Raw genomic sequence first — 17,887 nt, 5'->3', positions numbered from 1 at the left:
TTTTGTGTGGCAGTCTGATCAAATAATGAGACAATAAGATATTACATCTGGTTAATTTGCAACACTGAGGATTAGTTGAGTGCATTGCATTGTGGGATTGAGTTTAATGTGCATTAATTCAATTAAAAAGGTACTCTGTAAACAATTTGAAGTAGTAAATAAAACAAAGATCACTGAAGTATGTTTTACAAGAAAATACTATTTCAGACTTTCTACTTAAAAATTACATTTTTTATTCAATGTTACTTGCCGGTTCTTTGTAATTAATTTCATAATTTACTAGCAATTTCTGAGTAAAAACTGATTCTAAACCCATTTTTTTCAGCGTAGTAGGTAACCTGATAACTAATGCATGCAGAAAATGTACATACTGTTTACAGTATACATACTATGTACTGTAGAAATAGTAGTATATATGCTATTTTGATTTTTTTTTTTTTATTATTGCAAAATAGTATGAATACACTGAAAAAATTGGCATAGAAACTATTTTTACTCAGAAATTGCTAGTAAATTTCACAAAATTACAAAGAAAAGGCAAGTAACATTGAATTAAATTTGAATTTTTGAAGTAGAAATTTTGAAATAGTATTCTCTTGTAAAACAATCTTTGTTTTATTTACAACTTCGAAAAATATGTTTTTACAGTGTAGTATGCTAATATGCTATTCTGAATTCAGGCAATGACTTGATTCAGGAAGAGAACTTCTGTTCAGACAGGAGAGAGGCTGTGATGTCCTAAAGCTCTGAAACCTCACGTCCAATCAGGAGGCTGCGTCATCACAGTCACTGAATTCATACCTCATTTTCTCCTTCTTCACGCTCACTATTATGCCTCTTTTCAGTAACTAGTTCTTGCCTCTGGACACATTAGCCTGTTGCTCTGAATGTCTTTACTGTGTGGGACTCAACAGAAACTCACAGGCTTCTACCAACATGTATTAGTACTGCTCACTTACATGGCCAGCCTGCACTGATTTAGTCCTGCTATGCTGTTTATGTAACTCAACACATTGGTTTCTTTTCAGTTTTGCTTGCTGGTTTATTAATAAAGTGACATCTTTAGGCCTCGAGGTTCAGTTTGCCTATTGTGTGTGTTATTGCTATTTAGTTACTGGATCATAATAATGATGTTTATTAATTGAGTCTTCTTCTTTCTTCTTGCCTTAGCGTGTAAATACAACGTATCAGAATTAAAAGGCGGCTAATACAGCGGCTTAAATCTAAGATGCTGGATTAACAACAGTTGGAAACTGAAGCATGCTGAGTACAAAGAGGTTTCTGAACAATCACAGATGGCACCAAAGGACATGTGAAGTTCCTATGGCAACAGCCTCTGATATACGTTTGTCCTTTAATTTGCCAGTCAGATATTAAAAAAGAAATCAGCGTGTTCACTACAACTTTGTATTTTGATGTTACTCTACAACATGGTCTCATCGAATTTTGTAGTTCACCCAAAAATGAAAGTTTGCTGAAAACGTACTCACCCTCGGGCCATCCAATCTGTGGATGAGTTGATAAAGATTATGTTTTTATCAGCTGTTTTATCAGCTGCTATCTGGACTCTCATTCTGACGGCACCCATTCACTGCAGGGGATCCGTTGGTAAACAAGTGATGTAATGCTAAATTTCTCCAAATCGGTTCTCATGAAGAAACAAACTCAACTACATCTTGGATGGCCTGAGGGTGAGTACATTTTCATCAGATTCTCAGTTTTGGGTGAACTACATTCATTTAAAGGAATAGTTCACCTTGAAAATTAATGAATTAATCAGTTACGATATACAAGTTACAAGCTCATCTTTAAAAGTAAAGAAAAAAAAGAGTATTTAATAATTTAAGTACTTAATAATTTCCTCATTGTATCAATCTTTAAAAAACAATGCTTAAATTTAATTTAGTGAATTCTGTAATGAACCCCCTGCAGTGAGTTTGTCTGCTGTCCCACTGAGTTCATCATTTCTCAAACATCATCTTCTGACACATGCCAGATGCGTACAAATGATATAAAGAAGGTTCCACTCTACATCTTAAAACATATTAATAAATCACACAGCATATATTTGCAAAGGAGCACAATGCTCACTCACTAATGTCTAATAATTAATGATCACATAGAGCCAACAGAGGGCAGTGCAGTCCATAGGAGAGATACTTGCAGAAACATTTAAAATGTATCTTATCCTTTGGGCCATTCTATTAAACTGGTCTTTTGATAAATTGATACGGTTGTTGGTAAGATTTTTAACATTGTATCAGGCAAATAATGTGTTTATTTTTAATAAACTGTATTGTGCCATCTCAGGCTAAAGTAGTTTTAACATAAAACGAACATTTTAATCTATGCTGGGATTTAGCAGAGATGGCAGTTTCCAAATTTAATTTGGAATTACAAGCCTCAAAATGGTGAAAATGCTAATTTGAAAGAGAATATAATTTATCTGTTGACAAACACCAAAACATAAGATAAAGTGATTTCCAAAGTCACCTTATTTTTTGTTGATTAATGTCCATTTAATTTTTTTTTCTGTTACATAACATTCAGTTCTGGCTTCCTACTGCCTCATTCTGACTCAAACCTGAGTCCTTTTTAATCTCTGTATTGAAATGGGGCTACTTGCACACCTACACATACATGCATAATTGCTCCATTCATTCCAAGATTTGGAAACACACACAAGGGCACACACTGGGCTTCTCAAACTCAAAATCAAAATGAGAACAATCAGACAGGGCCCTGAATTATATATGTATGCAAACATCACGATAAAACTCAATAGTACCCTTATAATATCTGTTGTTGACATAGTTGCTGCTTAATTATATAAGTTTAAACCAATATTATTCTAGTAGCAATATAGAACATATACAGTACATAATCCTCAATCACAACTGATGGCTCAGCTAGAAACCCGACTGAGCAACTATAAATCCTGGGCAAATAAATGCCATCCACCCACTAACCTTAATCCACTCACTCATGTCTGATAGTAAATCACGCATCTGTTAGCATTATCTCATAATAGAAAGTGAAAAATCTGTGTTGACATTATACTTTAATTATTGTCTTTATTCAGTGTTGTTGTTACTCTTATACTATATATATATATATATATATATATATATAACTGAAATTATAGGGTGGAATTTTTTTGAAAGGTTGAGATTTAAGAAAATGTAATTAAATGACAAAACGATTATGCCAATAAACAGTCTTTTCTGAACATATACTCAGCTTTTTTATATAAAAAAATATTATTGCAAACATTTCCATATTATTTATAGCCTACAGCATATACAACCACTTTAACTATAGGCCAACTGATTGACTATTAAATTGTCCTCTACTTGAATTGGTCCTACGAGATAAACAATTCATTTTTTTCTCTCCCTAAATTGATCTTAAGCAAACCATGGCAGATGGAATGAAGATTACTAAGTTAATTGTTCATTTAAGAACAATCTGGACTGGTTATAAGTCCACTTACTGTATGTTGAACACATGCACAAGCACATACACACGTTTTCCATTTCGAGGGTGACTTTTCCTTCCAACAAATTCTAACTAGGCTAAACGTATTGCAGAACATGGTATTTGGTCCCCCCTAAGGTTTCAAAGATAGAGTAGAAATATTTCCAATTATGCAGGTTCAGGTGTGCAATAATTTCCCTTATCCAACTGCACTAGGCAAAATGTAAGTGCGAGCACAGAGTGTGTGTTTATGCGACATGCATCAGTGTCACGTCAAGTGTGCGTTTGTGTGATTCTGCCGTGCCTCTGCTGCACGGTCATAATTGTCTTTCCGTTCGTCTTTGTTCCGTCTGGCTGCCTCCATCTGACAGTTTGACTGCTCGCTTCAGTCTGCCTCTCCATACTGATATCCTCCATAATATCAGCCCTCCTCCCTCGTATGAGAGAAGTTGGGGAAAGTTTACTTTATAGGCCCATATCCACCTCGCTAACATTAACAGCTGCTGCGCTCCTGACATTTTGATGCGTCTTATTGGAGTCGCTTTGCGCTTTGGGGAATGACATGCCATTGGCGTCTTGTTTCAGCCTTTATTATTATTTCTTTGATTTTTATAGCTCTCTCTCATGCCGTCGGGCACTCTATGAAGAGATTGAGAGATGGGTGCACTTCTCCACTGATCAATTATTTAACATGCAAGTCATTGCTATAGATGAGAAAAGAACACGTACACGAATAATCACAGGGGGAGATGGTAGAAGAAAAAGAAAGGGAGCAAGAGAGTTTATGGTAGAGGGAGAGAAAAAGGTTGAATGGCTGTCCAAGGCACTTTGACTGAAAAGCAGTGAATCTCAACCGGTGAATCACGACCACAAAATCTGTCCTGGGCTGCAGATAGCAGGGAAAAACAATGCTAAATAAAATGAATAAAAAGCAACTCACAATATAAGCATGCAGTTAAGAGTACAATATAAATAGGAGGAGAAAATGCCACACCTGAGTCATAGGTTCGATTCCCTGTGAATGCATGAAAAATGATGCCAAATGCATAAATGTAAATCTTTTGTTGTTGAAGGTCGTTGACTTTACAGTAATTCGGCACAAAGTATACCTGTAGCTCAAATAGTAGCAACAAGAATAAACATGGTTTGTGCAATACAATATAGGCATGCATAGTTGAGACAGCAATATAAATATAAGAAGAAAATGCTTTCCATTAGCCTGCTAGCAACACCAAGGTCATGGGTTCAATTCCCTGTGAATGCATGAACTGATACAAATTTATGGCTAATGCATAAATGTAAATCTTATGTTGCGGAGGTCATAGATTGTGCAACTCTATAGTAGTTTGGCACTCTATAGTAGTATACCTGTAGCTCAAACAGTAGAGAGCATGGTGCTAACAACACCAAAGTCATGGGTTCAATTCCCAGGGAATACATGAAATAATAAAAATGCTTACAAATTTAACCCAAATGCATAAATGTAAATCTGTGTGTGCAACTCTGCAGTAGTTCGTGTAATGTGTATGTTGTTTTCTGTCTTGTTTCCCTGTTTGACCTAGTTTTTCTTGAGTTGTCTTATTTCGTCATTATGTTCAACTGTTGTCGTATTAATTAACTCATCAGTTCCTTTGTAAGTAAACCCTTAGTTCTCCCTTTGTCGCTGTCCATTCTCATCATTGATAACTGTGTTTGGCATGTGTCTCTGAGATTGTGATTAAAGTCTACTTCCAGTTATTCTCCTTCGTTGTGTGAGAGATTATGTCCAACACGTAACAGTTCGGCACAAAGTATTCCTGTAACTCAGACAGTAAAGAGCATGGTGCTAGCAACGCCAAAGTCATGGGTTCGGTTCCCAGGGAATGCATGAACTGATACAAATTTATGTCAAATGCGTAAATGTAAATCTTCTGTTGTTGCGATCAAAGGTTGTACAACTCTCTAGTAGTTCGCCATAAAGTAATTCTGTAGATAAAACAGTAGAGCATGGTGCTAGCAACACTAAAGCCATTGGTTTGATTCCCAGGGAATGCATGAACTGATAAAACTGTAAAAATGTCAAATGCCAATCAAATGGCAATATGGATAGATTATGTGATGTCCGCATTCTTAAATAAAATGATAAAAACTACACAAGATAAAGAAAATATCACCCAAAATATAGTTTCACTTGCAACAAGAATAAACATGGTTTGTGCAACATAAAACATTTAAATGTCTTAAAGGGTTAGTTCAGTCAATAATGAAAATTAGGCTGCGTTTCACTCACCCCCGAGGCATCCTAGGTGTATATGACTTTCTTCTTTCAGACGAATCCAGTTGGAGTTATATTAAAAATTGTCTTTGATCTTTGAAGCTCTGAGGGTGAGTAATTTATGGGCTAATTTTCCTTTTTGGGTGAACTAACCCTTTAAGGATAATTTTGTTTACTTTAGTACAATGAACAATTTTGGACCCGCTTTATGCCACTTACTGTCTGATCTGGGTCCTGAAACAAACCCAGTAGAGCAGCAGCGTACTAGAGTAAAATGAGTGTTAATGCATTGTCTTGTCAGTCCTGGTGCATCATTGAATGGGAGAGAGGCTTCAGTCAGTGCCAGAACTGCCATCTGCCGAAGTCCTCTGTGAATGCGCTAGTGTTAAGAGCCCAGCCCAGGCTCCAATAGCCACACGCACGCGCGCACGCACGCACGCACGCACGCACGCACACACACACACACACACACACAGAGGATACGTGTTAATGAAAAACTATGCACTCTATTATAGGACCCACTCTAACTGACTCTTAAGGGACTTTGTGTGGTGGATTAGAGCATTTTCAGGATGTAGGGCACTTCATAGGAGACTGTGCTTTGATTATGCATGACTGAAATAGGTGTCTGTGTGGCATGCTTTGCTTACCTTGCAGCGTGTGCTTTTGAGGTTGAAAGTCCTGTCCCTGGAGTGACCCTCCACTGTGAATTCCCATGTGAGGTTGCTTTTGGAGTTACCTTGACTTCCTTTCTACTTTTTCAACTCCAGGACTACACGATATACACAACAAGACATGCTTTCAAAAAAAAGTCAGATAAGAAGTTAAAGGTGCACTCAGTCATCTTACATACAGATATCTTGTGACATGGATGAAGCATCAGGCAAATGACAAATGATATTCAAGAAAACTGCCATTTGCAGTCAGCCATGACTAATTTATTCAGTGAGCGAAAGTATGCAATAATAAAAGGGTTATTGAGATAAGCTGGTCATATGAACTCAACATGTTGGCCACCATGAGGCAACTTGCTCCTTGTAAAATAAAAGTTTTTTTTTTTATAGCCTACATTTTTTCAAAAGTACTATTTATTTTTATATATGTAAAACATTTTAATGGGAAAAAAGGAAAGTTTTATGAACAATATCAAATTCAAAAACATATTCAGTATAAAAAAACAAAGAAAAAATATAAAGAAGAAAATTAAAAACCTCCATACTGACTGACCTGTTCCTGACCCCAACAGTTAATAAATATCATATAAATATGTCACAATACAACCTCGCTTTGAACCATTTAACCTCCATGGAAAAGGTTCAATTGTACAATTGGGAAAATAATTTCCAGCAAATTATTAATTAATTTTGGAATAAAAGAGCGCGACTTGATTATCAAATGCCATTTTTTGTGTCTCGGTTATTTTTGTTCAAGGGATAAGTATTAATTTGTATCAGTCAGAGCGAGCCAGGAAGCGTAGGTGGTTTAAAATAATGCATTCCTACTTTTTTTGCTTGGATCATGTTCCCGATATTAAGTAGGTTGTTTGTTTTCCGCATAATGGAATTGAGGAATTTACTAAATTAAATCAAAGAAGGCAAATTAGACCTACAGAGACACTCTTTCATTCTCCCTTTCACCACCTTCCACTCGTTCTGTATCTCTGTTTATGCATTTTGCACTCTTTTTGCCCAATCCCTCTCTGAACCCCTTGTTCATTCTCTTTCTTTGTTCTTTTTTCATTTCTTTCCAAACAGTCTCCTCCCTCTTCTTCAGAGTTTGTGTCTCTGTAACACCTCCCCTCCTCTTCACCACCATCACATTTGCAGCATGAGCAACAAAACAGACAATTGTACATATACATTTACCTAGATAACTAAATGGGAATATTCAATAGACTTCTATTGCATTTATTTAAAACTATAAGACTTCTATTGTACTTATATAAAGCTAAAGTCTAACTATATAATTTCTAATAATAAATTAAAATCATGTTATACATTAAAAATATATACATTTTAATTAATAATAAATTAATATTACAATGAAATTAAATATTATATTATACTAATTTTTTATCCCTAAATTCCATATGCACAAAATTACTCGTCATCTACCAAAAATCCAAAAGAATCAGAAAAATAACAGATATTTGCAGTATATGTGGTGATTATTGTTAGAAGAAGCGGTGTGATGCTTAGAACAGCTATTCAGGCTAATGACTGATGTGCTTAAACACATACACACACTCAAGTGATGAAGCACTTTGTCACAGATGCTTCCTCCTTCACACTGGCATCAGTTATCAATATTCTATTAGGACCGCAGTCCTCCACCTGAGAGACAGAGTTACATCAGCACAGCACACTATAGTTGTATGATATCCATACTGTGTGTCAGACACCCACTTAAGTCGTTCTACTCTCTTTCTCATTCTCTTGATTTCCCTCCTCTGGCTCTTCTGGGCTTTTCACACTTCAAACTGTTAAAGGTTAACATGAAATTCACTCTGTTTACTTTCTTGTTGGGAACAATTTTTCATTTATAACGCTTCTGGAATGACTTTCCTTTCATCAACAAATCCTCTTAATTTTTATCCCCTCCTCTTCATATAAAGACCACCATCCAATCAAATGAATAGCGATATCAAGTCCCACCTTTATTTTTCATATGAAATATCTTTTTTTCACTCAGGAAATTAGTTGCATAGTAGAAGTAAAATTTGTGAATGCAGTTTAATATTGACTTTTACCCAGGGTATCCTGACTTTAATGTAATTTACCAGTGTTTAGGTTTCAAACTTTTCATACCCTAGGCAAGTTTTAAGTGTAAGATACTGCTCAAAAGACATTAAGACAGGGTTATGGTAGTATAAATCCTGTTAGAGTTAAAGGTGGCAATGTGCATGAACTAATTTCATTAATCTACTGTAACATATAACATAACAACACATAACATAACATATAACTTAACACAACACAACACAACACAACATAACATAAGACCGACCGACCAGTCAAGCATTATCGCTTGTATAATTCATTGTGACAGTAGAGGTTATGCTGTGTCTCTTCAGCTCTCTGTTGCATTGTGGGTCTCAGTGTTTACAGATAAAACAACAAGCCTTTTGTTTTGTGTCTTAGATGCTTGTAGAGGAAAAAAAATAGCCCTGGTGGATGTTAGAAGAAAATAGACAAGGAAAAAGAAAGTGAAGATCTATTAGAGGTGGTGCAGGCTGCAAATACACACATTTTGTCACAGATGCCCTGTACCCTAGTTCCTGTTTAATTATGGACGTCTAATTGGCACATGGTGACACTGGCAATAACACTCATGAAAATGTTTTGAGGTCTGGTGGTCCTCTGGCCATTCACACGCACACACACATGCTGTAAGCATGGCCGGATGCCAGGCACAAAATGAAGCCAGTCAGCGGACGACCACTTAATGGAAAGCTGGCTCTGACGAGAGAGAACAAGCGAGAGGGAGAAAGCTAAAGAGAACACGCAACGGGAACGACGAGGGGATAAAATAAGATAGATGAATAGAAATTAGATGAGATCTCTATCTTTCAGCTCATTAATTGTTCAAGATATCCACTCCTTTCTCCTTTGTGATTTTAACACACTTCTGATTAGCTCCTAATTCTGGAAGTTTACGCCTTGTGAACTTATTTATATATATTGTAAAGAAATTCCCCTTCATTTGATCTTTTTTATCTCACTTTCTAAACCAGCTGCAGTCTCATGTTTCCTCACCCCAGACTGAATCGTAAAGCTAACTTAATGTAGTTGTAATTGTTCTGCTTGTCGGATATAAAAACAGTTTTTATAACAAAAAACCCAAGGGTTTTTCCCCCTCTTCATGCTGTTTTGATACTAATTACAGAAGTTTGTATTCAAAAAGGCGTAGTGAAAACAAAAGACAGACAAGACGATAAAAGAGATCTTCCTCAGGCAATGTCTGCGTAGAGGTGAAACCGAGTGATAATGCAGTCATTCGATCGCACAATCTGAGAACGAACGAGCTCTCATTTTGTCCCCTCTGAGCCGCTAACCAGGAGTTTGGGCGGCTAGTGGCAGCTGAAAGCACATCTGGGAGGAGACTCTCATTTTCAGAGCCTGATTTGGCAGCAGACCTAATAAGAGTTCAATTAAGCAGAAGTTCTTTGGGCGACAGCAGGATGTGATTACCCAGGAGTCAGTGGGGTATATATAGTAGCTGTTCCTCTTTCCATGTACGGCTGCTGTTCTTGTGCCAAGACCTGAGGGATGATGAGGGAGGTCCATTTGCACGAGGCATTATGACTCCTTTCCCTCCGCTAAAAAGCTGCCAGGTTTCGCAGTCCAACTGCAGGTCTCGAGCTAATGCACACCCCTGAAGCTGTAAAGTACCATCGCAAAGACATTATCTAGGGGAATTCACTAAGAATGAACAGATATCTTCTGTTAGCATCGCTTTATTTACTTGTTTTAGAACAGTTCACTAGTTGGGGTTTTCAAAATTCTTTTTCTGTGACCTCCGGGGGGCCAGAAGGGGGTGCTACGGGGTCTGCAAAAAGTTTATTGTATTATTGCTTATTGTAATCCTTTTTAACACATATTAATAGAGAGAGAGAGAGAGAGAAAGAGAGAGATTACTTGAAAAAAATAAACATTAATGGAAATAAACTAAAATATAAAAAGCATCTTATTTCAGCTAGTTTTCAACATTTTTGAAAGCCAAGGCATTAATTTTAATTTAGTTTAATTTGATGTATTAAAAAATTACAACTTAACAAATAAAAATGAATCAAACAAAAAAAAATCTTTAAAAAAAACAACAAAATTACTTTAAAATGAAATGGAACATGAAAAAATATAAAATAAAAACTGATTTAATATGCATTTAATATTAACAGAAACTATAATAGTATATTTTTATGATACTAAAATGAGACTGATACACACTTCATTAATACTATAATTAAATAAATATATTATATTACATTAAATATTATATTGATGAATTCATATTAATATGATATATCCATCTTAAAGATTCATTTTGGCTAAAAGTAAAATGACAATATAAAAGCCAACTATTTTGTTTTGGAAGGAACATGTTGGACATAATACCTTGCTTAGCCAAGGCATTAATTTTAATTTAGTTTAATTTGATGTATTAAAAAATTACAACTTAACAAATAAAAATGAAAAAAAAAAAAAAAATCTTTAAAAAAAACAACAAAATTACTTTAAAATGAAATGGAACATGAAAAAATATAAAATAAAAACTGATTTAATATGCATTTAATATTAACAGAAACTATAATAGTATATTTTTATGATACTAAAATGAGACTGATACACACTTCATTAATACTATAATTAAATAAATATATTATATTACATTAAATATTATATTGATGAATTCATATTAATATGATATATCCATCTTAAAGATTCATTTTGGCTAAAAGTAAAATGACAATATAAAAGCCAACTATTTTGTTTTGGAAGGAACATGTTGGACATAATACCTTGCTTAATAATTTTTTCACACAGTATAACTGGGTGTCAATATGTGTGTCAAAATATATAGCTCTGTTAATATATGAATAGATCACCATTTTTGGGAGTCCTTTGCATCATAAGGTTTGTACTACAGGAATTATGTAAAAAAGGTAATGGTGCAAAATATCTATTTTTTATATACATACTCTAATACTCTAATGTTCAGAACAGTAGGTTGAGCTTAGTCTGGATCTTTTAAAATACCGTCTGTGTCTGTATGTATAGTTAGTTAGCTCTCTGTTAAGATTGTTTTTTAGATTAATTACTGCCGCCACGATCACTAGAAAACATATATCAGCGACTTTCAAATAATATTCAGTTTAGCACCTGTTTATCTTCCCTGTATCCATCTCTCCACCCTAGTAAGTATTTCTGTGATATAGTTTTACTCATGTCCGTGGTTATCCTGCTCATTGCCGGGGCTTTGGGGAACAGACTCGAAGCAGTAAGATCAAGGCATACACTTCACTTGCACTGTATAGCTGTGAGATGAAAGGCAGGGTAAGGGTGCAGAAGTTCAGCTGGCCCGAGGCAGTTTCACGAGCTCCTGCCCATGTGGCTTTTTAACTTTGCAGATTGGAGCTAACCTAAAGGCAGTGACCGGGGCTCTCTGCCTGTTCACCTAGAACAAATATGGACACGTCCTTCAGCTCGAGCTGCTGAGGAGAATAGGGAATCGCTTTTTAAAGAGAGCAGCGGCAGGTTTCAGAGGTAGATGGGAGGGAGAGAAAGAAACTGAGTGAGAAATGTGAGGATTATAGGCTAATAAATCCAACAGCTCTTATACTTCTGTTCTGCGGGTCCAGGTATTAGGACGCGATCACAACTTGATTGCGACCAATCAGAGATCAGGCACCAGGGTGATTATGACAGAAAATGGGAAGTGACAGAAAAATCCTCCTTTCTATCAAGGACTTTTTCCCCCCAAACTTTGTGCCTGGCAGTCAAATTTCCTCATCAGGATTTTGATGAGACTCATGGGCATACGCAGTGACAGGTTCATTTCTACAGCGTCTAATTGCTTTCAGCTTTTGCTCAGCCAGGTCCCTCATTAGTGTGCATTTAGCACACATACAGTAAACCCAGGCAGCTTGCTTCACACCTTACCCGACTAGTAAAAATGACACCGTGCCACTCATATTTTTAACTACTTTAGCTCAAATATTTAGTTTACTGCAAAACACTACTTTGTGTAAGAGTAGCTATGGAAAAGTATGTTAAAGCTATAATAGTGCTTGTGATTGCATTATAGTCTATGCCAGTGGTAATCAACAAGTTGCATATGGGATGGTTTACATAAAAACTACAATTCTGTCATCATTTACTCACCCTCATTTTGTTCTAAAATTCTTATGGAAGAAGAAAGGAGAAATTTTGAATGATTTACTGGTTGTTCTTTCGTGTGCAAGTAGCAATAAATGGACTTCAAAACTTAAATTTTACTTAAATTATACTGAAAAATACCTAATAATATGCTAAATTAACATGAGTTGTTCTGCATAATATACATATATATTTTATTTATTTTATATACATTTTGAATATATTTATAACCTGCATATGCACAACAATATGTATGTATTATTTATTTTATATAATTTTAATGTATGTATTACTTGAAAAGGCCTATAAGAAGTGTGCTTTTCTAGTTTAACATGAAACTAACACTAGGCCAAATATTGTATTAGTATTATTAGCCATATTACAAAGTGACAGATTTATTTGTGGCAAAACACCATAGTTTTATTGGACACACATTCTTTGACAAACAACAAAAGGTATGGGAAGATCTTTTAGAAGTTGATATGATTACTTTTTTTGCCCATTTAGCATTGTTTTCTCCTTGCTACATGTGACCCATTTTCTGCTTAATTATGTCCTCTTTGCAGTAGGTCTTCAGTAAGTATTCAGACCTGAACTGACTAAACCTTTAGACCAAACTAAATTTGAGACAGTGGGAAGTTCTGCTGTGAATGGCAGCAGTGAAATAAAAAGCTATGTCAGCGATAAGAGCAAAAGAAGGCAGAGCTTCTGCTTGAGTGACGGGTGATATAATGCATCGAGATGAACCTAATCTATCTTACACTTTAAACTTGGCTTTGGGTACTAAGAATATTGTTGGCTCTTTTGACAAATAGCTTGTGATGTTGCTAATTTGTATGGATAAAAGCATCTGCTGAATGAATAAATGGAAAATATTAATTTTAAATTACAATTATTTAAAGTATTTATCTTCTTGAATGCAATTCTTTTCTTTATTTGGATTTACCTTTCCTCAACTACAGGATATTGTAAAGTCCAAATGCAATGTCTTCAGGTGTTCACTCAAACTCGGAGGGGTGAGATCGCTTCAGGGAACTCAAGAGTTGTCCGAGGGCAATTGAGTTGATCGTGTGGGCCACGAGAGAATCTCATTAGAACAAACACACTGTTTATTCATTTCCTTTTTTTTTTTACCCCACTCGATCACTCCGTTCCTGCCGTTTGCCACCATCTGGGGCCCCCCTCGCTGCGGTCCCTGCTTTTAGAGGACAGAGGGGTGGAAATTGGCACTAAGTGAAGAGATGGCATGCGCGCAACAGAGGGAACAATTTTAATTAAAATGTTTGCCCAGAAAATAATCTCCCAAGTAGCCTTGTTAATTATGACTAATGCCTGCAAAGGTAGCACATTCAAAACGCATGGCGTGTGGGGGTGTTCACCATGGAAACGCGCACGGACGTTGTTTTATCCCCCCTCAAATGGAAGTGGGACATCTCTCCTCCTCGTTTTGTTCCTCTCTGAAGCAGCTTGTTTGGCCACCCGGTGATGTGACTTTGTTGTTAATTGGGTCATTGCCTTTACTGCAGCGTGCTTACTCTCCAACCCTGATGTGAAATCCCAGGTGGGCCATAGCACAACACAAACATACACTCATATACACACACTGTCCATATGTGCGCTTGCCTGTATACACACGTACACATCAGTGCATTTTAATAGAGGATAATTAGAGGAGGTAAATGCTGATTAGAAGCTGGAATAGGAATTCATGCTTGCTAAACTGAGACGTCTGCGGGTGAATTTGTTATGTGGTTTATGAAGTCTCGCGTCACATCCCGCAGTGACATGTGGAGAACACCGCTGGCCTTTGATGGTTTTAATTTATGTGAAAAACACATAATCTAGTCAAACAAACTTTTTTTCCATGAACCACCAACGGACAGTTGACCCTTTGCTCACTAATGCACCTTTTTGAATATGTTTGGGGAATGTTTCTGATGTAATGGGCCAGCGATTTACAAGAAAGCAACCGAAAGTCATTCATTATCAGTCAAGAGTTGGAGTTGCCTGATATAACCGGATGCTATAGTTGATTAAGAACAACAGGCATCCAACAGAACAGCAATTAGAATTGGCAACCTCTCACAATTTAATTGCTGTCCGTGTGAATGCCCCTTAATTCTGAGGTTAAGGTCACCAATTAAATTGACCACATAACATGTTAATGCAGCTGTTAGTGAAGATTGTGTGTGTTAAACAACAGCACAATCCATCGAACGCACTTTACTGACTGACTAAGGTCTATAAATAAAATCACATTGCTAGATAGAAATGTGCAGTTGAAACACTGAAAGTCACAATTATTTGAAAATAAAGTTGCAATTATGGGATAAGGACATTATGAGATTGCAATTAATAGAAAAATTCACAATGTAATATATAAATGCCATAATAGTGAAAAAATGTTATTGTGATAAATAACTAGTTACTATTTTTTATTTATTTTTTTTTAATCTGAGATGGATACAATGAGTGTCTAATGAGAGATCATATGAGAGTAGATAAGAGATCTTGCTAAATTTCTGTGGCACACAAAAGAAAAACAAAACAAAACTTACATTTAAAAACTTAAATTAAACTTAAATTTACCTTGTTTGGATGAGAGTGACAGATTTGAATACAGAGTAAAAAATAAAACAGGTAACTGTGAAACAGTTTAAAATAATAAATAGTCACATTGCTAGAAAGTTGCAATTATAAGACATACTGTAAAGTTGCAAATGTGAGAAAAAAAAGTGGAATTATGAGAAATAAAGTTGCAATTATAAGAGAGGAGGACACAACTGTGAGATATAAAGTCACAATTAAAATAGTCACACTAAATAGATCATATGAGAGTAGATAAGAGATCTTGCTAAATTTCTGTGGCACACAAAAGAAAAACAAAACAAAACTTACATTTAAAAACTTAAATTAAACTTAAATTTACCTTGTTTGGATGAGAGTGACAGATTTGAATACAGAGTAAAAAATAAAACAGGTAACTGTGAAACAGTTTAAAATAATAAATAGTCACATTGCTAGAAAGTTGCAATTATAAGACATACTGTAAAGTTGCAAATGTGAGAAAAAAAAGTGGAATTATGAGAAATAAAGTTGCAATTATAAGAGAGGAGGCCACAACTGTGAGATATAGTCACAATTAAAATAGTCACACTAAATAGATAAAAGTTGCAATTGTGAGGAAAAAAAGCTAAATTGTGAGAAATAAAGTTATGCTAACAAGAAAAAGTCAATATTACCTTTTTTTTTTTTACTTTGAGGTGGATACAATGAGTATCTGATGAGAGATTTGATGAGGGTAGATGAGAGATCTTATTAAATTACTGTGCCACATAAACAAGAAAAAACAACCAAAACATTAAACTTTCCATCTTCTTCTAAATGAGTGACATTTAGAGGTCAAAGTTGCTGCAAAACATGACTAGAAGCCATTTCACTGAAAACGAAAGCATCTAAAAAGCTAAAATGATAAATCTATGACATCTGTTGTCTGCAGTATGTCGATTCAGAGTCTTTCTCCAAATCTTTAAACTGTCTCAAAAGCACAAATCCATAACGGAAATCCACAACCCCTTTCTCCAAAGCACCTCAAATATTTATTCAACGGTTTGATGTTCCTTCGCTTTTATGAAATAATCAAAAATGTTTTAAAACGCATGCACCGCCTTTCTCAGAGACAGCCGGGCAGGCGCTCCTTCTGTCTTTATGGTCTGTAAAGGAACGGAGGGGGTGGGGGGGAAGTGTCTTGTCTTAATAATAAAGCCAGTGAGCCGCAGATCAAACAGCGGTTTGGTGTTATAGCAGATAGTAATGAACCTCGGCAGCAGGTCTGGAGTCAGACAGAGCTGCATGCAAACACTGGGGAGAAGAGCGCAGGGCGCTGGGACGTGCTCCGATTCCTGATATTCCTGCCTCTGTGTGTGTGTGTGTAAAATTTACAAGCCATTCCTAACAGTGGTGCATGAGAGATCTGCATAATTATGAGTTAAAGACAGAGTGCTGTGCTTATTATACAGACACAGGGGTCATCAGAGCCAAAGAGAGATTTCAGGTGGTCTTAAGGACATTTGGTAGGCGACAGCCTCTCTCTGGCATCGTTTTTTTCTCCACAAAATATTGAATACAGTGTGTTTGATATCACTTCCTTCTCCAAGACCAGCATATACCAGCATGAAGTTCAAAATAAAATCACAATGTCACATTATAAAAGGTCACATTGTGAGATATAAAATCATTTTGAGAGCAATTCTGACAAATAAAGCCGCAATATGAGATTAAACATTGCAATTGTCAATATGAAGTCAGATGTGATGTGCTTTATGCTGGTTTGGTAATGGTCAAGCCAGTAAATCAGCAAAGATGTGCTGGTTGACCAGATTTTATGAATAGCTTACCTTTGCGAGCTTACCAGTTTGACAATCACCAAACTGACAAAAACTACTAATTGTGACTTTTTCAGAATGAAAGTAAATAGCTTGAAAACTGGTGAATCAGCTTTTTTTTGTCTAACTAAAGGGTAGTTCACCCAAAATTGAAAATTCCCAGTCATCATTTACTCACCCTCAAGTTGTTCCTAACCAGTATAACTTTCCAACAGTTGATGGTTCCCATTGACGTCCATAGTGGAAGAGATTTGACTTCCATCATGGGAAAAAATACTACGGAAGTCAATGAGGACCAGAAACTGTTTGGTTACCCACATTCTTTTTTTTGTTCAGCAGAAGAAATAAAAACTCATACCGGTTAGGAACAACTTGAGGGTGAGTAAAAGACAACTTATTTTTGGGTGAAATATCCTTTCAAGTTGGTTGACCGAGTTGGTCTTGCTGGGCTAGTTAAGTTTTATACCATTTAAAACTTCAGTCAATCTCTCCACCCATTCACAATGATAAAAACAAATCTGCACGCAACATCAATTTATGTACTCACATCAACAACATGCACAACACAATAAGTGGCAGTGGGTGATGTTTTTCCTTCACGTACTGATGGAAGTCACTCAGCATGACGCAAAAACTCAGTGACATGAAAATGGAGGGTGAGGTCCTCTGAAGAGGTTTTTCCTCCAGACAATCACCACCTGAAAGTGTCTCTGAACCACAGGAAGATACATTTATGGAACTTTAAAGGGTGAGGCAAAGTTGGATTTATTGGCAGAATTTTTTCTTTTTAAGTGGATTAATACAGCACAGAAAACGTCTGGATTTGGGCCCCTATTATTAGCCTTTATAGGCTGTGTTCAGTGTCTCTGGGAAATCATAAACGCATCTCCAAGGGA

This window comes from Sinocyclocheilus anshuiensis, unplaced genomic scaffold (assembly GCF_001515605.1).
Source record: "Sinocyclocheilus anshuiensis isolate Anshui unplaced genomic scaffold, SAMN03320099.WGS_v1.1 scaffold183, whole genome shotgun sequence".
NCBI lineage: Eukaryota > Metazoa > Chordata > Actinopteri > Cypriniformes > Cyprinidae > Sinocyclocheilus > Sinocyclocheilus anshuiensis.
The sequence above is the reverse complement of the archived record's forward strand: the minus strand, read 5'-3'. Positions refer to the sequence as shown.